This window comes from Sus scrofa, chromosome 10, assembly GCF_054392235.1.
Source record: "Sus scrofa isolate SSC_HxYL_T2T_F1_AM1 chromosome 10, Sscrofa_HxYL_maternal_Yorkshire_Landrace_v2.0, whole genome shotgun sequence".
NCBI lineage: Eukaryota > Metazoa > Chordata > Mammalia > Artiodactyla > Suidae > Sus > Sus scrofa.
Window position 1 is genome coordinate 17,507,326 of NC_139392.1, and position 23,070 is coordinate 17,530,395.

Here is a 23,070-nt window from a genome sequence, read left to right on the forward strand (position 1 = left end):
CTTATTTACTTTTCTATAACCTATTAAATGATATTCCCCAAGGATCCCTACTCCACCTGTCTCATTACTTCCATTCATTCCTAGCTTCTATTATCTACTCCATATGCCCCAATTAATATTTATATGCTGATTACACCTAAGTCCTCATCTCCTAACAGGTAGACTCATATTTCTAGCTGTCTACTAGTCATCTTTCTAGAATGCCCAGCAAATATCTCAAATTTAACAAGTCAAAAACCTGCACTCCAAACTCATTCACTCAGGTTGCACACCTCGAGCATCCATGATTTCTCCCTTTAACTTATCATTGCCATCCAAAGTGACTTCTTTCCCATCTCTCTATCCCACCAGTCTTCTTTCCCACTTCCAATGGCCTAGTTCAAACCCTCATTATTTCATAAGAAAAATGATATGAAGTTCCTTTTTGACCACCACATTATGTCAGACTTTATGCTAACTGCTGAGAATACAAACAGAACTTAAAAAGCCCTTGCTCTCAAAAATCTCAGTCCAGTGTGGAAAACATATCTAGACAGATAATTACAGTACAGCATAGAAGAAAAGTAAAAACAAGGTCCTATAAAAAGCAGAGAAGAGAGATTCCTAACCCAAAAGGCTAGAGAAGGGAGGGAGGTTATGTAACATGGGAATACGTGTTAAAGTTTCCTGGAAGAGGTGATTAACACCTGAGTCCTACACTGTGAGCCCTAGAAAAGGGAGAGCAAGAGGGTTAGATTGGAGAGAGGGAATACTTGGGGAAATGAGGGCAGCAAGAGGCCAGCAATGAGGAATTATCTGTGTTGGGGAGAGGGGTGAAGATATGTTCTCTCCTAAGAGAGGTTTTCACCCTAGCAGAGGAGGAAGCTAGCTAGAAATGAGACCCAAGAATCCAAATAATGGAAGAGCTTGTACGCCATGTTAGAATCAAGCATAGATAATAGAGAACCATTCTTCCTAGTTGGCTGTAGCTAGATCACTTCAATAGCTCTGTGGAGAATGGTTCCCACGCAGGTGGAGAAGGCTACAGAAGCAGCTGAAGTAAAATACATTGAGGACCTAACTAGGGAAGAGACAAAAAAGTTGAAGAAAAACTTAGGATAAAAAGTCAATGATTAATAAGATGAAGCGAGGGCTAGAGAGTGAGAAGTCCAGGATCTCCCTGCCTCTTGTCTCTTCCTCGACACTACCGGTATTCTCTTAGCAGTTTGATTCTATCACTATTATGTTTATTAACACTTGATAGGACTTCCATTCCTGTGAAATAAACTTTCTTAGCATAGCATACCAAATCATTCACTGCTTCTGCCCAAGAGCTTTCAATCCTCATCTTTCACTAATACCAACAAAAATCCTCTATTTCAGCCAGCGTCAGATGATACCTCATTGTAGTTTTGATTTGCATTTCTCTAATAATTAGTGATATTGAGCATCCCTTCATGTGCTTTTTGGCCATCTGTATGTCTTCCGTGGAAAGTGTCTATTTAGATCTTCTGCCCATTTTTTCATTGGGTAGTTTTTTTGATATTGAGCTGCATGAGTTGTTTGTATATTTTGTATATTAATCCCTTGTCTGTTGCATCACTTGCAAATATTTTCTCACATTCTGTAGGTTGTCTTTTTGTTTTGTTTATGGTTTCCTTTGCTGTGCAAAAGCTTTTAAGTTTAATTAGGTCCTATTTATTTTTGTTTTTATTATCATTACTGTAGAAGGTGGATCCAAAAAGATACTGCTGCATAATGTTCTGCCTATGTTTTCCTCTAAGAATTTCATAGTGTCCAGCCCTATTGGGAACCCTCCCATACTGCTTGTAGGAATGTATATTGGTACAACTACTGTGGAAAACAGTATGGAGGTTTTTCAAAAGACTAAAAATAGAACTATCATATGATCCAGCAACCACACGCCTGGGCACATAACCGGAAAAAAACAATTCGAAAAGATACATGCACCCCTATGTTCACTGCAGCATTATGTACAATAGCCAAGACATGGAAGCAACCTAAATGTCCTCTGACGGGAATGGATAAAGATGTGGTACATATAAACAATGGAAATTACTCAGCCATAAAAAAGAACGAAATAATGCCATTTGTAGCAACATAGATGGACCTAGAGATTATCATATTTTGTGATGTTAAGTCAGAGAAAGACCAATACATCACTTACATGTGGAATTTTTAAAAATGATAAAAAATGAACTTATTTACAAAACAGAAACAGACTCACAGATTTCAAAAACAAGCTTACAGTTACCAAGCGGAAAGAGTGGAGGGAGAGGGATGGATTGGGGTTTGGGATCAGCAAATGTGCACTTGTGTGTGTGGAAGGGATGATCAGCGGGAACCTACCGTAAGCACAGAGAAACCTCCTCAGTGTTCTGTGATAACCTACGTGGGAATGGACACATATATGTGTATGGCTGAATTACTCTGCTGTACAGCAGGAATTAACACAACACTGTACATCAACTACACTTAAATAAAATTTTAAAAATAAAATAACAAAACCCTATACTCCAGGCACAAGATCACTACTGGCTCCCTGAACAAAAAGAAATGTACTTAAAAGAAAAAAAAAAAAACTCTTGATTCTACTAGAATATAATTAGTATAGAAAATTTATAAAATTAAAGTACAAAAATAGAAAGCCACAAATAACATTATCTAGCAGAAAACTACTCTGAAATCATGTATCACTGTCCATATCCTTTCAACCAGCAAGGTCCTCTTCCAAAAGTTTATTTTAGAAGAAATTATTTAGAAAATCTTTTGAAATGCAGTGAAAGTATTAATGTATAAAAACGCTTTGGAAAGCATTATTTCTAAAATAGAAAAAAAAAAAAAAAAAAAAAAAACAGGACAACCTCAGTATTTCATTATGTACTGCATACCTGCTATGTACCAGACATTGCTATAGGTGCTGAGGAACTGAAATGAACGGACAGGGGGAAAATCCTTACCTTCATGGGGCATACGTTCTAGCTTACCATTACTGTTAAGAAAGTTACAAAACTTCCACATAATGGACTTTTATGGAGCCTTTAGAAATCAGGTTTAAAAGAAACATTTCAACACATAGAGAAGAGACAAACTATCTGGTAAGAAAAGCTGGTTAGATATAAATGTTTACCAATATTATTACCTATGAATAGAATAAGATTGGAAAGAAATGCCACAGAACTACAGAAGTGGATTTCAATGCTGTGTGCCTTTGATTAGACTGTAATACTATTCAGCATCATGGATATAGTACATGATTAATAAGTTTCTTTTTTTCTTTTTAGGGCCACACCCATGGCACATGGAGGCTTCCAGGCTAGGGATCGAATAGGAGCTGCAACCCCGGCCTAAACCAGAGCCACAGCAAGGCTAGATCCAAGCCGCGTCTGCAACCCACACCACAGCTCACAGCAACACCAGATCCTCAACCCACTGAGCAAGGCCAGGGATCAAACCCACAACCTCATGATTCCTAGTCAGGTTCATTTCTGCTGCTCCGTGACGGGAACTCCAATAAGTATTTTTTATTAGTCAAAACAGAGACACCTAAACAACAAGAACAAAGAAAACCCTTCGTTTTTCTGCTTTTCATCTCTGGAAAGGAAAATTATTATATTTAAAAGCACTGTGCCAAGTATTGATATAATAAATAAATTCAATCCTTGCCTTCACTTACAATCTATTGGTGAAGACAAACATTAAACAAAGAAACAAGAATTTAAAAGTGTAAGCACCAGGAAGAAGTCGTACAAGGTTCTCACATTCCCCATTACAAAGACAGAAGTATCTTACATCTTCATTCCCATTTATTATTATTTTTTTTTTTATTTTATGGCTGCACACTCTGCATATGGAAGTTCCTGGGCCAGGGACCAAATCCAAGCCACAGTTGCAAACTACACTGCAGCTGCAGCAACACCAGATCCTTTAACTCACTGTACCCAGCCAGGGATCAAACCCCCACCTCCTCAGCAACCCAAGCTACTGTAGTCAGATTCTTAACCCATTGCTGATTTCATTCTCCCATTCAGTTTTTTTCTGATTGCATTCTGCCATCAATTCTTTTACTAATTTCCAAATATGAAATGATTTTAAGGAAGCGACAGTAATGATAAAATGTATTTTGTTAGGTGGGGAGGACCTCTACTTCCTCTGAAAACACAACATCCATTAATATTCTAGCCTTAAATATAATGCATGAGTCATTTCAAAGTATCTGCAAGAACTATATTAACAGAGGTAAGTGGCTGGGCAAATTCACTCTGCTCTACTTCCCTTTTTAGCAAAACTTAGCCTGCTGCCTTTTTCCTCTTAGAGCTCAAGTTTGGAGTGAATAAAAACACTCCATCTTAAAAGCAAGGAAGGTTTTACCTTCTCTATTAGAGTCAAGAGACAAATGTTAAAAAGGAAAGGTGAGTAATTCCCCTTCACTTCTATCCATGATTAAATCAAGTGGATTGAGACTGAAGACCTGTCCTCTAGCCATCAGCCTGGAAGCCCAAATCTCAGTGACTCTGTTTCACTAACAAATGAGTTTCTAAGGCTGACTGGAAACCTAAATTCAGCTTTGAGTCTCCTTTGAGATCCAAAGTAAGGAACAAAGGTTTACATTTGGGGGAAGATACCTGAAAGTCTCTAGTCTGGCTCCAAGTTCTTGTCTTGATCCTTTTTAACAGGGGATCCTAATAACTCTGAAGCTGATCTGGCACCAACAAACTGATTAAAATCCAAAGAGAATGGAGCCTCACCTCCTAACATGGACACAGTTATCTGATAGCCCAGAAATCAAAAGCATCAACAGTATTTTGTAGTTTTTGCCCTCACTAGAAAAATCTGTTTTGCTTGGTATAGAATCAGAGGTTGACAGGTTTTCTTCTTTCAGTTTTAAGATGTTGTTTTCTGTTATCTTCAACTTTCATCATTTCCATTGAAAAGTGTATTGTCTTCGCATCGCTTTTTGAAAGTTACATGTCCCTCTTCCTATAACTATTACCAAAATTTTTTCTTTATCTTTGGTTTTCATAAGTTTTACAGTGTGTGGCTGGATGTATTATGTGCCCTAAATGTACTGATCTTATCATGGAGTCATATAATTCTTAAATCTGTGTATGGATTAACGTCTTTAGTTAGCTCTGAAAAATTCTCAGCCCTTATCTCTTCAAATATTATTTTTGTCCCATTTTCTCTCTTTTTCATCTCCCTTTGGAACTATAAATACATACATGTTAATTTTTTCTTTATGTCTAATTTGAACCCTCACTTATTTTTAAACTTTCCATCCATTTTTTTTCCTCTCCATGCTTCAGCCTAGATAGTTCCTATTGACCTATTTTCCATGTCACTAATCTTGTCTTCAGACTGCAGTGAAACCTATTATTTATTTATTTTTTATTTTTTTGTCTTTTTACCATTTCTTGGGCCGCTCCTGCGGCATATGGAGGTTCCCAGGCTAGGGGTCGAATCGGAGCCATAGCCACCGGCCTACGCCACAGCCACAGCAACGCGGGATCCGAGCCATGTCTGCGATACACCACAGCTCACGGCAACGCCGGATCGTTAACCCACTGAGCAAGGGCAGGGATCAAACCTGCAACCTTCTGGTTCCTAGTCAGATTCGTTAACCACTGTGCCACGACGGGATCTCCTAAGTTTTACTTTCAATCACTGTGTATTTCATTTCTACATTAGGGTCAGATTGCCTTAATCCAATCTGGGATTGACTGGACTAGAACTGAGTTTCAGTCTTGTGAGGGCTGGCCTATTTCCACTTACACCTCAGGGTGTGGTCTCTCAGGAGTTCCAATTTAATACCTGAAATAATTAACAAAGCTTTCCACTTCACTGAGAACTAAACCCCATTTTTTTTTCCCCTACCTGTGAGATTTCTGAAAGTTCTCTTTAACTTCTCTGACTCCAGACAACTGTCTTCAAAAGAAAGGTAAAACTGAATGCTGGGGGTTCACCTCTCAAAAGACCTTTTCTGTGACTCTCAGTCCCTTCAGTCTTTGATTAGTGTATAGCTCTTATGCCTTCAAACACCTGAATTTATTTTAATAAAGGTTTTCTAATTGTTTTTATCACAAGAGTTGATGTCAAACAATCACATGTGTTAGAATAAGAGGTTCTATACAAAGTCTTTAGTGTGTGGAATTTCTCAAACTATTCCACTGACTTTTGATTGGCATTTCGTAAAACTAATGAATTGATTTAGGAAGAACTGACATCCTTACAAATATTTTGTACCATATTTGAACATGATAAATCTGTCTTTCAGGGGTTTTTTAAATCATATGTTGTAATAATCTCTCCTTGTAGATCTCATGCACTATTTGTCAGGTTAAATCCTAGAGACTTGATTTATTATTGTGAATGGTATCATATGCCATCATCCTCTGGTTTATGTCATCATCTCTTCTGATTATTGAGTAGAAAGAAATTCCACTGATTTTTATAAAATAATCTTTTATTTAAGAAATACTAAATTACCTTATTAATACATATGGATATCTATTTTTTCTATAGATGTTTATATAGGTGATCTGTAAATGCTTACAGATTTTTCTCTTCTTTTCCAATCCCATTAACTCATTCTATTTTTCTTTTTTTCTTTTTTTTTTTTTTTTAATGCACTGGCCAGAAACTCCAGTAACAAAACAAAACAAAAAAACAAACAAAACAGTGTTAACTATATTTGTCTTATTCCTTTTTTTGCTTTTGCTTTTTAGGGCCACACCTGCAGCATATGTATGTTCCAAGGCTAGGGATCGGATTAGAGCTACAGCTGCTGGCCTACGTCACAGTCACAGCAACGTGGGATCCAAACTGCATCTGTGACCTACACCACAGCTCAGGGCAACGCCAGATCCCTGACCCACTGAACAAGGCCAGGGATTGAACCCACAATCTCATGGATACTAGTCGTACTCATTTCCACTGCACCACAATGGGAACTCCCTGTCTTATTCCTGATGTAAATGGAATACATGTGAAGTTTTAACATTAAAGGTTTGATTTAAGTTTTTGGCACATATCCATCATCAAATTAAAGACACTCAAAACCAAACTTTTGGTTTCAGAGAGGTAAATTAGGGGGCTGGGATTAATATACACACACTAACAAATATAAAATAGATGGAGAACAAGGACCTACAGCACAGGGGAATTTACTCAATACTGTGTAATAACCTATATGGGAAAAGAATCTGAAAAGGAATGGGTATATGTACATGTATAACTGATTTACTTTGCTGTATGCCTGAAATTAACACAACTTTGTAAGTAACCACATCCCAATAAAATTGAAAAAAATACATTCTCTGTTATTATTATACTCTGTTTTGATAATAGATGTATACTAAACTTATGCTTCTTCTGAAATTGAACAAATCTTGTAACCCCCCCAATTTTTAAATACATTAACTTTTTTAAAGAACCAACGTGCAGTTGCGTGTTTTGTTTTTTTGGATGCACCCACAGCATATGGAGGTTCCCAGGCTAGGGGTCGAATTGGAGCTGCAGTCACCAGTCTACGCCACAGCCACAGCAATAGAGGATCCCAGCCGCATCTGCGACCTACACCACAGCTCAAGGCCAGATCCTTAACCCACTGAGCAAGGCCAAGGATCGAACCCACAACCTCATGGTTCCTAACTGGATTCGTTTCCACTGCGCCACAAACAGGATCTCCTCTTCCATTATCTTTCAACTGCGGTTGTTTACACATATAAAAGTTCATGACTTCTGATTATGTATAATTATTATCTCTTTAATTTGTAGTAGCTTTCAGTTATTATCTTGGGTTTCTGAAATAATATCACATCTTCAAATTGGGATTCTAGTTCTTCCTTTCCAATTTTTATAACCAATTAATATAGTTTTTCAGCAGAAGTTTTGTTTTTCTGGGTCACTGCAATTCACTTTTGTGTGACTAATTCATGACATTTATTTGATGCCACTCTCTAGTTTACGCACTAACACAAAGAAAGAAGAAAGAGAGCAAAGTCATCAACAAGAAGAAAACTGACACGGATGCTTCTATGATGAATTAGAATGCTATGACACTTCAAAGATGTTAAATGCTTGGGATGGGGAAAAAAAGATCCATAATAAAAGACAACCATCAAAAAAATAACAAAGATGTCTAGCAAAAGAACTAATAGAGAAATCATATAAGAACATTAAAAAATACTCAAACAACTCAAAAGAAGGCATGAAGAGAGCAACAGAAGAACACCGATGAGACAGAGAAAACAATATACGACATACCCAAGTCTACTGTATTTATAAGTACATTAATTATAAATGGTCTAAAACAGGCTTCAGTAAACTGTGGCCTGAAGGTCAAATATGGCCTAACATCTGTTTTATAAATAAAGTTTATTTGAACACAGCCAAATCCATTCATTTACAAACTGTCTAGGGTTATTTTCACACTACAGTGACAAAGTAGATTAGTAGCCACACAAACCAAATGGACTGCAAAATCTAAAATATTTACAGTCTAGCACTTTACAAAAAAAGTTTGTTGATCCATGGTGTAAACAGTCCAATGAAAGTGCAGACATTATCAGAGCAAATTAAAAATGCAAAATCTCTAACTATATGAGATTCGCCAGATGGTCACTTTAAAAATAAATGCAAAAAGAAAAAGGCTATATTTGTATGAAACAAATTAGACAACAAGACAAGGAATATAATCTTCCATAATGATAAATGAACACATAAAAATTGAAAAAGCGGAGTTCTCAACGTGGCTCGGTGGAAACGAATCTGACCAGCATCCATGAGAATGCAGGTTTGATTGTTGGCCTCACTCAGTGGGTTAAGGATTCAGCATTGCCAAGAGCTGTGGTGTAGGTAGCAGGTGCAGCTCAGATCTGGTATTGCTGTGGCTGTGGCGTAGGCTGGCAGCTACAGCTCCGATTCGACTCCAGGCCTGGGAACCTCCATATGCCACGTGTGCAGCCCTAAAATAAAAAAATAAAAAAATAAAAAAATAAAAAAGACCAAAAAAAAAAGGATTTAAAAACTGTTTAACTTTCTAAAAATTTTTTTATTTTTTTATTTTTTTATTTATTTTTTTGCCATTTCTTGGGCTGCTCCTGCAGCATATGGAGGTTTCCAGGCTAGGGGTCCAATCGGAGCTGTAGCCAATGGCCTATGCCACAGCCACAGCAACTCGGGATCCTTAACCCACTGAGCGAACCCAGGTATTGAACCCGCAACCTCATGGTTCCTAGTCGGATTCGTTAACCACTGAGCCACGACGGGAACGCTGTAAAAAATTTTTTTAAAAAAGAAACAAAAATATAGGAAATTCACAAACCCAAAGTAGCTTTGTTCAATAATTAATAACACAGAAAAACCTCTACATGACTGATCAAAAGAAATAAAACATAAATTATAAATAACCAAAATGAAAGAGGGAATATCACTTCATATTCTACAGATATCAAAAAATAACAGATTTTATGAACAACTTTATACATTTGAAAACTTAAATGAAATACACGAACTCCATGAAACACAAAATTTACTGAAGCCAATAAAAAATGAAATAGAAAATCTCAATAGATCTATAACCATCAAGAAATTAAATTAGTGGGATTAAACACCCCACAAAGAAAAAACCAAGACCAGATGCTTTCACTAGTAAATTTTATCAAAAATTTAAGGAAAAAAAAACACATATATAATATATACAAAATTTTCCCAAAAAGAGCAAACACATCTCAATTCATTTTACAAGTCCTATATAACTCTGATGTCAAAATCCGACACATTGTTTTTTAAAAAAAGAAAATTATGGGATTAACATTCCCCATGAACAGAGACAGGAAACAGTTAAGAAAATACTAAGGAAGAGAATAGAGCAGTATCAAAAGGTCTCTAAGTCATGACCAAATGGAGTTTACCCCAGGAATTAGTTTAATATTAGAAAAATCAATCTATATAACACCAAAGGCATAATTCATGAAAATAAATAATTGATAAGCTTAGATGTTGTTAAAAATTTCTGCTCTGTGAAAAGCATTGTTAAGAGAATAAGAAGACAAACCTGTGGGGGGGGGGGAATATTTGCAAAAAATATATGTGGTAAAGGCCTGGTATTGTTGAAAATACACAAAGAAAACTTTAAAAATCAACAATAAAAACAAACCATCCCATTAAAAAAAAAAAAAATGGGCTAAAGATCTTAACATACACCTCACCAAAGAAGATGTACAGATGGAGTTCCTGTCGTGGTACAGTGGTTAACAAATCCGACTAGGAACCATGAGGTTGCGGGTTCGGTCCCTGCCCTTGCTCAGTGGGTCAACGATCTGGTGTTGCCGTGAGCTGTGGTGTAGGTTGCAGATGCGGCTCGGATCCCACGTTGCTGTGGCTCTGGCGTAGGCCAGTGGCTACAGCTCCAATTCGACCCGTAGCCTGGGAACCTCCATATGCCACGGGAGCAGCCCAAGAAATAGAAAAAAAAAAAAAAAAAAAAAAAAAGATATACAGATGGCAAATAAGCATATGAAAAGATACTTGACATCACCTAGGGAACTGCAAGTTAAAACTACTACAAGATATCATTACAAGCCTCTCAACGTTCTATCACTACTAAAATTCAAAATACTGACAACTCCTAAATGCTGATGAGGACATGGAGCAATAGGAACTCTCATTCACTGCTGGTGAGAATGCAAAATGGTACAGCCATTTTGGAAGACAGTTTAGTGGTTTCTTACAAAACTTAAACCATGTTCTTAGTATACAATGCAGCAATCCTGCTCTTCAGTATTTACCCAAATGAATTGAAAAGCGATGTTTATACAACTATCTGCACATGGAAATTTACAGCTGCTTTATTCATAACAGCCAAAACTTGGAGGCAACCAAGATGTCCTGAAGGAGATGAATGGATAAACAAACAGTGGCACTTGGAGTTCCTGTTGTGGCTCAGTAGAAACAAATCTGACTAGTATCCATGAGAACGCAGGTTTGATCCCTGACCTTGGTCAGTGGGTTAAGGATCCAGCATTGATGTGAGCTGTGGTGTAGACTGCAGACGCAGCTCGGATCCCAAGTTACTGTGGCTGTGGTGTAAATCTCCAGCTATAGCTACAATTCAACCCCTTACCTGAGAACCTCCATATTCCTCAGCTGGAACCCCAAGAAGACAAAAAGACAAAAAAAAAACCAAAAACAAAAAACACAGTGGTACATTCAGACAATGGAAAGGAAAAGAGCTATCAAGCAATATAAAGCCATAGAGGAAACTTAAAATTCATATTACTACGTGGAAGAAATCAGTCTGAAAAGTCTAAACACTGTATGAATTCAACTCTATGACATTTAGGAAAAGGCAAAATGATGGAGAAGGAAAAAGATCCATGGTGGCCAAAGGTTGGGCTAAGGAAAAGATGAATAGGCAGAGCACAAAGGATTTTAAAGGCAATGAACTACCATGTATGATACCAAAATGGTAGGTAAGTATAATTAACATGTCCAAAACCACACAACATACAACGCCAAGAGTGAACCCTAATAAAAACTACAGACCTTAGGTGTTGATGTGTCAATACAGATCCATCAACTGTAATAAACACGTCGCTTGAGTTTGAGAGGTTGATGGTGGGAGAGGCTGCACATGTGCAAGGGCACGGGCAACAGGTACTCTGTGTACACTGCACCCAATTCTGCTGTGGCCCTAAAACTGCTCTAAAAAAGTCTATTAAAGAGTCAAGCAAAGTAACCCATCAAAGTAACAGGCTAAAAGAGCAAATTCATATGATTATTAAATTCTTAGCAAACTAGGGATAGAAGGTAATTTCTTCCATCAGACAAAGGGCACCTATAAAGACACCTACAATTAATATCATACTAGTCAAACACTGAATCCTTTCTCCCTTAGTTCAGGAAAAAGGTAAGGCTATCTACCCTCATGACACCTATTAAACATGGTACTAGAGGTCCAAACCAGTGTAATAAGAAGGTATAAAGTCTGGAAAGTTAAAAGGAAATTATTCCTATTCTCAGACAATAAAACTGTTTACCAAAAAAAACTAAGAAAATAGTAGCCAAAACAAAACATTTTTAAATAAATGAATTTAGAAAACAAAGTCAGATACAAAAACCAGTGGTATAGCTACATACTAACAGCATACTACTTGAATATAAATATTTAAATATCATTTATCATACCAAAAAATATAAAACATTTAGGAATAAATTTAACAAAATTTGAACAAGACCTATACACTAAAATCACAAAATATTCTGGAGAAAAATTTAAATAAACCATAAAAGACAATGAGAAATGCCTTGTTCATGGACTAACTAGGAGATTCAAGATTAAGATGTCAGTTCTCCTAAAACTGATCTATAAATTGAATACAAACTCAATTTCAATACCAGTAAGCTTTTATAAAAATTGATTCTGGAGTTCCCATCGTGGCACAGCAGAAACGAATCCGCCTAGAAACCCTGAGGTTGCAGGTTCGATCCTTGGCCTCACTCAGTGGGTGAAGGATCTGGTGTTGCTGTGAGCTGTGGTGTAGGTTGCAGATGCAGCTCAGATCCTGCATTGCTGTGGCTGTAGCGTAGGCTGGCAACTGTAGCTCTGATTGGACCCCTAGCCTGGGAACCTCCATATGCCGCGAGTGCGGCCCTAAAAAGCAAAAAAAAAAAAAAAAAGAAAAGAAAAGAAACTGATTCTAAAATTTATATAGTAAAGCAAAAGTCCTCAAATAGCTAAAACAATTTTAAAAAAGATCAAAGAAGGAGGACTCACACCCAGACTTCGTTACATACTCTCAACTTTATAGTATAAAGCTACAGAACTAAGGCTGTGTTGTACGACATAAGGATAGACAAAGAGATCAATGAAACAGATCTAAGTGCAGAAATAGATCAACATTCAAATGGTCAACTTATTTTTTTGACCAAAGTACTGAGTAATTCAATAGGTGTGGAAACAGGCTTTTCAACAACTGATACAAAACAACCAGATATCCATGTGGAAAAAAAATGAACTATGATCCCTATCTCACATCACACATGAATTAATTTGAAATGGAAACACCTATATAAACATAAAAGTGATAAAGGGTATAGGGGAAAAAAAAGGGGAAATATCTCTGTGACCTGGATATAAATAAGGACTTCTTACACAGAACACAGAAAATAATAACTATAAGAGGAAGAAAGAAAACTAAATATCAAAATTTAAAACCGCTCATCAAAATATATTTTTAAGAAAATTAATAGGCAAGCTATGCAGTCTTTGAGAAAATACTAACAAAACATATATCTGACAAAGGACATTTATACATATAAAGAATTCCTACAACTCAATAGTGAAAACATGAATACCTTATTTTTTTTGTTTGTTTTTTGTCTTTTTAGGGCCGCACCCACAGCATATGGAGGTTCCCAGGCTAGGGGTCTATTCGGAGCTGTAGCCACTGGCCTACACCAGAACCACAGCAACGTGGGATCCGACCCGTGTCTGCAACCTACACCACAGCTCATGGCAACGCCAGATCCTTAACTCACTGAGCAAGGCCAGGGATCGAACCCGCAACCTCATGGTTCCTAGTCGGATTCTTTAACCACTGAGCCATGACGGGAACTCCGAATACCTTATTTTTTTTAATGAACAAAATATCTGAGCATATACTTCACAAAGGAAGATATAAGAATGGTCAATAAGCACACAAAAACTCATCATTATGTTCCTACATAACACAAATCCAAATAACAATGCAATTTAAGACCATAAGATGCTATTACACACCCAATAGAATGACTAAAATTAAAAAGATTAACAACAGGAGTTCCCTGATGGCTTAACAGTTAAGGATTTGGTGTTGTCAAGCTGCTGCTGCTTGGGGTCATCCCTAGCTCAGGAACTTCCACATGCCTTGGCTATGGCCAAAAAAAAAAAAAAAAAGACTAAACAATTATTACTGAGAACATGAAACTGGTAGGCATGTAAAATGATACAACCCCATTGGGAAAAATGTGCAGTTTTTTAAAATGTAAATATATGCACCTACTCTACAGTTCCACTCCTAGGTATTCACCTAAAGAAAATAAAAACATTTCCACAAAAACCTGTAAAAAAAATTCATCAGTTTTAATCCTAATAGCCAAAAACCACAAATAACCCAAATGTTCATAGGAAGATTGTGTTATGTTAATAATACACTAATCAGCAATAAAAAGTATTAATATATTTGATCACAAGAATGGATATCTCAGACATTTTTCTGAACTAAGGAAGCCAGACAAAAGAGTACATATGGTATTATTTCCACTTACGAAATTTTTCAAACGGCCAAAACTAATTCAGTTAAAAAGTAAAACACTGATTGCTACTTGGCGGAAGTTTTGAGGAAATGGCAGGAAAGGGAACTTTTTAGGGTGATGGAAATGTTCTGTATCTTGATAAGAATGAATTCAAATTTGTCAAAACTTGTAGAACTGTACATATACAATTACTATATTTAAATATATATAGAATTTACTTCAAAAGATGTAAACAAACAAAAAAATTTGCACTCCTAGATGGTTTCACTAGCAAATTCTTCCAAACATGTAAAGAAACAATAATAATCTTATGCAAACTCAGAAAATTTAAAAGGTAAGAATACTTTGCAAATTATCTCATGAGCTAAGCATATCCATTTAAAAATATAAAGAAATTAAAAGATCGGTAAATTAAAGGCCAATCTTTTTCATGCACATAACAAAAAAAGATAAAATACTAGCAAATTGAAACCAGTGATACATTAGAAATATACATCAGGAACCATTAAATTAGACTTACACAGTAACCCAATATTGGTATATTTAAAATTAATATTATCTCCAGATTAACTAAATATAGTAGTTAAACCATAACATTAATGAAAACTCTAAAAAGACCAGGATGAGAAGGAAAACTTCCTTTACCTAAAAAAAAGAATAACCACAAAAAATTTTAAAAAGCTGTAGTAAACTTCATACTTTCCCTGAAATCACAAACCAGAAAAAAATTCCATTTTTAACAACTAAATTCAACACTTTAAGGAAGACACTCCCTATTGTAATAACATAGGAAAAAGAAATAAAAGGTATAAAGATTGGAAAGCTAAAAGCTTTTCAATAATCATACCATTATTTGGAAATGGTATGATTGTGTACATGAAAAAATTCAAAAAATTTATAAACCAAAATTAATAAGGTAATATATCAAAGTACTTAAATACAAGATCAACATACTAAAATCAACATATTTCTAGTCAAGCAGCAAAGCTAGAAAATGGAATTCTGAAAATATTTATAGGCTCATCAACAAACATCAAAAAGCCATAAATTAACAAAACATGAACAAGAATTCTACATTAAAAACTATTAAAAATTAATGAGTAACACATATAAGGTCACCTGATTCATAATGAAAGTTCCTTTGAAAACAAAAGTAGAAAAGGTAGTCTTTACAATAAAAAGACTGAGAATCCACAAAGAATAAAATTAACCTTGACCTATATCTCACAAAACACAAAAGAATACCAGATGGATAACAGACATCAGTGTAAATTAAAAAATTTATAGGAGTTCCTGCTGTGGTGCACTGGGATCCACAGTGTCTGCCACAGCAGACACACAGGATCAATCCTTGGCCCAGTGCAATAGGTTAAGGATCTGGCGTTATCATACCTCTGGCATAGGTCCCAACTCTAGCTGGGGTTTCATCTATGGCCTGGGAACTCAATATGCCACAGGGTGACCATAAAAAGAAAAAAAATAATAGATTATAGAAGATAACATAGTAAAAATATCTTCATGACCTTCGGGGTAGAAAAAAATTTGTTCAAGGATTAAAAAAAGCAATAATCAGAAAGAAAAGCCTAATTAATTGGACTTGACAAAAACTAAGAACACCTCTCCAATAAAAGAACAAATAAGTAATATGGAAGCTAGCCTGATAGAAATCACTGACACACAACAAAAAAGAGAAAAAACAATGAAAAGAAATGAAGTCAGTCTAAGAGAACTCTGGGACAACTTTAAATGCACCAACACCTGCATCATAGGGATGCCAGAAGGAGAAGAGAGAGAGAAAGGGTCAAAGAAAATATCTGAAGAGATAACAGCCAAAAATTTCCCTAACATGGGAAAGGAACCACTCACTCAAATCCAGAAAGCACAATGAATACCACATAAAATAAACCCAAGGAGGAACACCTCAAGGCACATATTAATCAAACAGTCCAAAATTAAAGACAGAAGAAGTACTGAAAGCAGCTAGGGGAAAGAAACAAATAACATAAGGGAAACCCCATAAAGTTATCGGCTGAGTGATCAGCAGAAACTGCAGATCAGAAGGGAATGGCACAATATACTTAAAGTGATGAAAGGAAAAAAGTTCCAACCAAGATTACTCTACCCAACAAGGCTCTCATTCAGATTTGAAGGAGAAATCAGAAGCTTTACAGACAATCCAAAGCTAAGAGAATTCAGTACCACTAAACCAGACTTACAACAAATACTAAAGGAACTTCTCTAGGTGGAAAAGAAAAGGCTACAACTAAAAACAAGAAAATCACAAATAACAAGGCTCACTAGTAAAGGCAAACATATAGTGCTGGTAGCAAATCATTCACGCACAAATATGCTACCAAAACCAGAAATCATGAGAAGAGGAGGGTATAAATGCAGGACAATGGAGGTGCATTTGCAATTAAGACACCAGCAACTTAGGAGTTCCATTGTGGCTCACTGGAAACCAACCCAACTAGTATCCATGAGGTTGCGGGTTTGATCCCTGGCCCTGCTCAGTGAGTTAAGGATGCAGCACTGCAGCGAGCTGTGGTGTAGGTCACAGATATAGCTCAGATCCCACGTTGCTGTTGCTGTGGCTGTGGCTGTGGCACAGGCTGGCAGCTGTGTCTCCATTTCAACTCCTAGCCTGGGAACTTCCATATGCTGCACCTGTGGTGATAAAAACTAAAAAAAAAAAAAAGATACCAGCAACTTAAAACAATCTTGTAGAGTTCCCGTCGTGGCGCAATGGTTAACGAATCCGACTAGGAACCATGAGGTTGCGGGTTCGGTCCCTGCCCTTGCTCAGTGGGTTAACGATCCGGCGTTGCCATGAGCTGTGGTGTAGGTCGCAGATGCGGCTCGGATCCCGCGTTGCTGTAGCTCTGGCGTAGGCCGGTGGCTACAGCTCCGATTCAACCCCTAGCCTGGGAACCTCCATATGCCGCGGGAGCGGCCCAAGAAATAGCAACAACAACAACAACAAGTAAAAAAAAAAACAAACAAACAAAAAAAAAAAAATCGTGTGTGTGTGTGTGTGTGTGTGTGTGTGTGTATAATATATATATACACTACTATATCAAAACCTCATGGTAACCACAAACCAAAAATCTACAATAGATACACAAATAACAAAAAGCAATCCAAATACAACCCTAAAGATAGTTATCAAAGCACAAGAGAACAGAGAAGGGAAGAAAAAAGACCAAAAAAAAACACAAAAAACCCAAAATCCAAAACAATTAAGAAAATAGCAATGAGAACATACATATCAATAATTACCTTTAAAGCAAATGGACTAAATGCTCCATCCAAAAGACACAGACTGGCTGAATGGATACAAAAACAAGATCCATATATATATGCTATCTTCAAGAGACCCACTTCAGTTCTAGGGACACATACAAACTTAAACTGAAAGGATGGAAAAAAATACTCCATGCAAACAGAAATCAGAAGAAAGCTGGAGCAGAAGTACTGATATCAGACAAAATAGACCTTAAAATAAAGAATGTTACAAGAGACAAGGACATTACATAATGATCAAAGGCTCAATCCAAGAAGAAGATATGACAGTAAATATATACATGCACTGAACATAGGAGCACTTCAACATATGAGGCAACTGGTAACAGCCTTAAAAGGAGTAATCGACAATAACACAATAATAGTGAGACTTTAACACCCTACTTACACCAATGGACAGTTCATCCAGATAGAAAATCAACAAGGAAACACAGGTCTTAAATGATGCATTAGACCAGGTGGACTTAATAGGTACTTATAGAATATTCCATCCAAAAGCAGTCAAATACACATTCTTCTCAAGTGCCCAGAGAACATTCTCTGAAATAGATAACATTCTGGGCCACAAATCAAGACTTGGTAAATTTAAGAAAAATGAAATCATATCAACCATCTTTTCTGACCACAACATTACAAGACTAGAAATCAGCAAGAAAAAAACTGCAAAAAAAAAAACACCAACACGTGGAGACTAAACAACACACTACTAAACAACCAATGGATCACTGAAGATATTAAAGAGGAAATCAAAAAATACCTAGAAGCAAAATGACAACAAAGACAACAATCCAAAACCTATGGGATGCTGCAAAAGCAATTACAGAGGGACGTTTATAGCAATACAAGCCTACCTCAGGAAACAAGAAAAAACTCAAACAACTGAACTTTACATCTAAAGCAACTTGAGAAAGAACATACAAAAGCCAAAATTAGCAGAAGGAAAGAAATCATAAAGATCAGAGTAGAAATAAATGAAATAGAAGCAAACAAACAAAAAAAAACAATAGAAAAGATCAATGAAACAAAAAGAAATATGTACCCATATGTTCACAGCAGCACTATTCCCAATAGCCAAGGCGTGGAAGTAACCTAAATGTCCATCAACAGATGAACAGATTAAGAAAACATGGTACATAAATACAATGGAATACTACTCAGCCACAAAAAAGAACAAAACAATGCAATTTGCAGCAACATGGATTCAACTACAAATTATCATATTAAATGAGATCAGAAAGACAAACACTAATTATATCTAAAATATGACACAAATGAACCTGTCTATGAAACAGAAATGGATTCACAGACAGAGGACATATTTGTGGTTGCTAAGGGCGAGGGGGTTGAGGGAGGGATGAAGTCAGAGGTTGAGGCTAGCTGTTGTATGTAGAATAGATAAACCATGAAGTCCTACTATATAGCATAGGGAACTGTATTTAATAACCTATGATAAACCACAATGGGAAAGAGTATTTTAAAATACACATGATTAAATTACTTTGCTGCACAGACAAAATTAATGCAACACTGTAAATCAACTCTACTTCTATTTAAAAGAGAATAATTGAAAAAAAAATGATCCTGAAGTTCCTGTCATGGCTCAGCAGTAACAAACCCAACTAGTATCCATGAGGATGTGGGTTCAATTCCTGGCCTTGCTCAATGGGCTAAGGATCCAGTGTTGCCATGAGCTGTGCTGTAGGTCACAGAAATGGCTCAGATCCCACAGCATGGCTGTGGTTTTGGCACAGGCCAGCAGCTGCAGCTTCAATTGGACCCCTAGCCTGGGAACTTCCATATGCCATGGGCATGGCCCTAAAAAGCTAAAATATGTTTTAAAAATTAAAAAAAAAAAAAAAAAAAAAAAGATCCTAGTGTTGGTGAGATTGTGAAGCAACTGGGACCTTCATATACTGTCAGTGAGAGTATAAGTTGGTAACCACTTGGGATATTACTTGGCACTACCAACTAAAGCTAATTATGCCTACTATGTGACCCAGAAATTCCACAAGCTGTGTGTGTGTGTGTGTGTGTGTGTGTGTGTGTGTGTGAACATATATATATATATATATATATATATATAAAACAATTTTTTTAATGTAAAAATCTCAAAATAAATGTATTTTCAGACCAAAAAATGCAAATACTCTATCTCAGCAGACCTGGCAAAATACTAACAGGAATTTTTTTTTCTTTTTTGGCCACCCCATGGCATATGTAGTTCCTAGATTAGGGATCAGATCCTAGCTGCAATTATGACCTACACCACAGCCAGCTGTAGCAACTGTGTCAGTTTGGGGATTGAACCTGTGTCCTGGCGCTTCAAAGATACTGCCGTTCCCATTACACCACAGTGGGAACTCCTTAAAGGGAATTTTTTTAAGTCAAAAGGACAAGAGTATCAAAGAGAAGTATATAAATATAAATAAGTATGTGAATGTGAAGAGCAATGGTAAATGTAAACACATGGGCAAATCTAAAAAAAAGCCTGTATAGTTCTCGTTGTGGCTCAGTGGAAACAGATCCAACTAGCATCCACGAGGATGTGGGTTTGATCCCTGGCCTTGCTCAGTGGGTTAAGGATCCGGCGTTACTACAAGCTGCGGTGCAGGTCGCAGATGTGGCTCAGAGCTGGGGTTGCTGTGGCTGTGGTATAGGCCGGCAGCTGTAGCTCCAATTTGACCCCTAGCCTGGGAACTTCTGTGCCATGGGTACATCCCCAAAAAGCAAAAAAAACAAAAAAAAACAAAAAAATAAAACAAGTAAAATAAAATAAGGACTGTATAATCATATCTTTTGGGGTTTCGAATATATGTAGAACTAAAAGACATGACAGCAATAACCAAAAAAGGTAAATTAAGTTAAAAGGGAATTGACGAAATACAAATTTACCAAGAATACAAGTGGCAATCTCTAGGAAAACCAATAAAAGATGGTACAACTAAGAAATTAATATAAGGGGAGAAAAAATAAAATACTCCGCTAATCCAAGAATTGAGAAAAACATAGTACTGAGTGCCCAAGACAAAGAGAAAACAAATAGTAACATGTAGTGTAATTACATTAAACATCAACCAACTATACTCCAATTAAAAGATAAGAGATTACCACACTGGATTAAAAAACAAAAATTATATTCTATGTAATAGTAAATATATAAGATTATAGAAAGCCGAAACTAAGAATGGAGTAAGATACTTAATGCAGAAGAAAAATTAAAAGAACTAGAATACTTTCTACTAATATCAGAGTAATATTTAACTCGAAAAGTATTAAAGATAATATTTGGTATCAATGAAAACAATGATATCAATGACAACATTTATATTTGTTATCAATGAAAACTAAATGGAATAAAATATAAAAGTATCATTTCTCTCTGAGGAAATGATACATCAACCAAAGAAAACAATAAGGATATGGAAGACTTAAAATTAATGCCTTGGGAGTTCTCGTCATGGCGCAGTGGTTAATGAATCCGACTAGGAACCATGAGGTTGTGGGTTCCATCCCTGGCCTTGCTCAGTGGGTTAAGGATCCAGCATTGCCGTGAGTTGTGGCGTAGGTCGCAGATGCGGCTCAGATCCTGCGTTGCTGTGGCCCTGACATAGGCTAGCAGCTACAGCTCCGATTAAACCCCTAGCCTGGGAACCTCCCATATGTTGCGGGAGTGGCCCAAGAAATGGCAAAAAGACAAAAAAAATAAAAAATAAAAAATAAAATAAAATTAATGCCTTTTACCTAACTGATATTTGTAGAACACTGCACAGAAAATTTCAAAGACTGGAAATCATACAGTGTATATTCTCTGATTGCTCTGGAATTACATTCTAACTCAAAAACAGAAATATAACTAAAAACCTTCCAAACATTTAGAGATTGAGAAATAAACTTCCAAAATCATGGATAGGAAAAAAAATCACAACAGAAATTCAAAATCATATTGGAAATCACATTGTATTTTGAGCAAAACTATAATGAAAATGACATATCAAAACCTATCAGCTGCAGCTAAAGTTGCAGATAGCACATTTAAAAGAATCGGAAATCATTGCTCTAAGTATCCATCTCAGAAAGTTAGAAAAAGAAAAGCAATTTAAAACCAAAAAAGAGGACATTAAAAGACAGAGCAGAAATTAATGAAATGGAAAACAAATCTACCAAAGAAAAATTCAAAAGGCAAAAGTTAATTCATTAAAAAACCCAACACGGAGTTCCCGTCATGGCGCAGTGGTTAACGAATCCGACTAGGAACCATGAGGTTGCAGGTTCGGTCCCTGCCCTTGCTCGGTGGGTTAACGATCCGGCGTTGCTGTGAGCTGTGGTGTAGGTTGCAGACACGGGTCGGATCCCGCGTTGCTGTGACTCTGGTGTAGGCCGGAAACTACAGCTCCGATTCGACCCCTAGCCTGGGAACCTCCATATGCCTCAGAAGCGGCCCAAGAAATAGCAAAAAGACCAAAAAAAAAAAAAAAAAAACCAAAAGAAACCAAAACAAACAAAAAAAAAACTAACACAACTGATAAACATCTAAGCATGGCAAGTGAAAAAGAATGAGAATGGCAAATAATCAATATAGTAATAAATTTTTAAAATTAAATGACATGGATGAACCTAGCCTAATCCACACATCTACAGAGAAAATTCAAGGGTTTCACTGTGATGCAGTGGGTTAAGGATCCCTCGCTGTCTCTGCAGCAACTCAGGATCAATTCCCCCCCCCCAGCACAGTGAGTTAAGGATCCAGCATTGCACAGGTCACAGCTGTGGCTCATATTTGATCCCTGACCCAGGAACTTCCAAATGCCATAGGTGCAGTTTAAAAAAAAAAAAGAAAGAAAGGAAGGAGGGGAGGAAGGGCGACAGGAAGGAAGGAAATCCAAATACTTCAATTTCATTTAAAGAAATTAAATATTTAATTTAAAACTCTCTTTCTAGGAACCTCCAGGCCCAAATGGCTTCACCAGTGAAATCTTTTAAGCATATAAGGAAGAAATAACAATATTCTCAAAATCTACTGAACAGTAACAGAGGAAACACTTCCCTCTTTTTCTGAGGCCAGCATAAGCAAGTTGCCAAAATCTGGTCAGGATGCTCTAGGTAGAAAAATTACAGGCCAATTTCCCTCAAAGATCCAAAACACACACGCACACATGCATGGACACAAAGACACAAACAGCAAACCAAGTTCAATGGTACATTAAAAGGATAATTCATCCCAGCAATGTTGGCTTATTTTAGAAATGCAAGGTTACTTTCCAATTTGAAAATAAATCAATGTAATTCAACACATTAACAAAGTAGGAAAGCCATGTCTCTAAAGACGCTAGTAAAGCATTTTATTAAAATCCAACACAATTTTTTACTTTAAAAGTACAATTAGCAAGGTTACTGACTATGACATCAATAAACAGAGTTCAATTTTATTTCTAACTAGCAAAAAACAATTAAAAATAAAATTTAACAAAC

General features: G+C 36.5%; 1 protein-coding gene across 21 annotated transcripts in view; it reads right to left on the bottom strand.

Moving 5' to 3' along the window:
* The window catches only part of CDC42BPA (CDC42 binding protein kinase alpha), a 290,122-nt gene that overhangs the window by 210,028 nt on the left and 57,024 nt on the right, over positions 1 to 23,070 (bottom strand). The window lies entirely within an intron of this gene.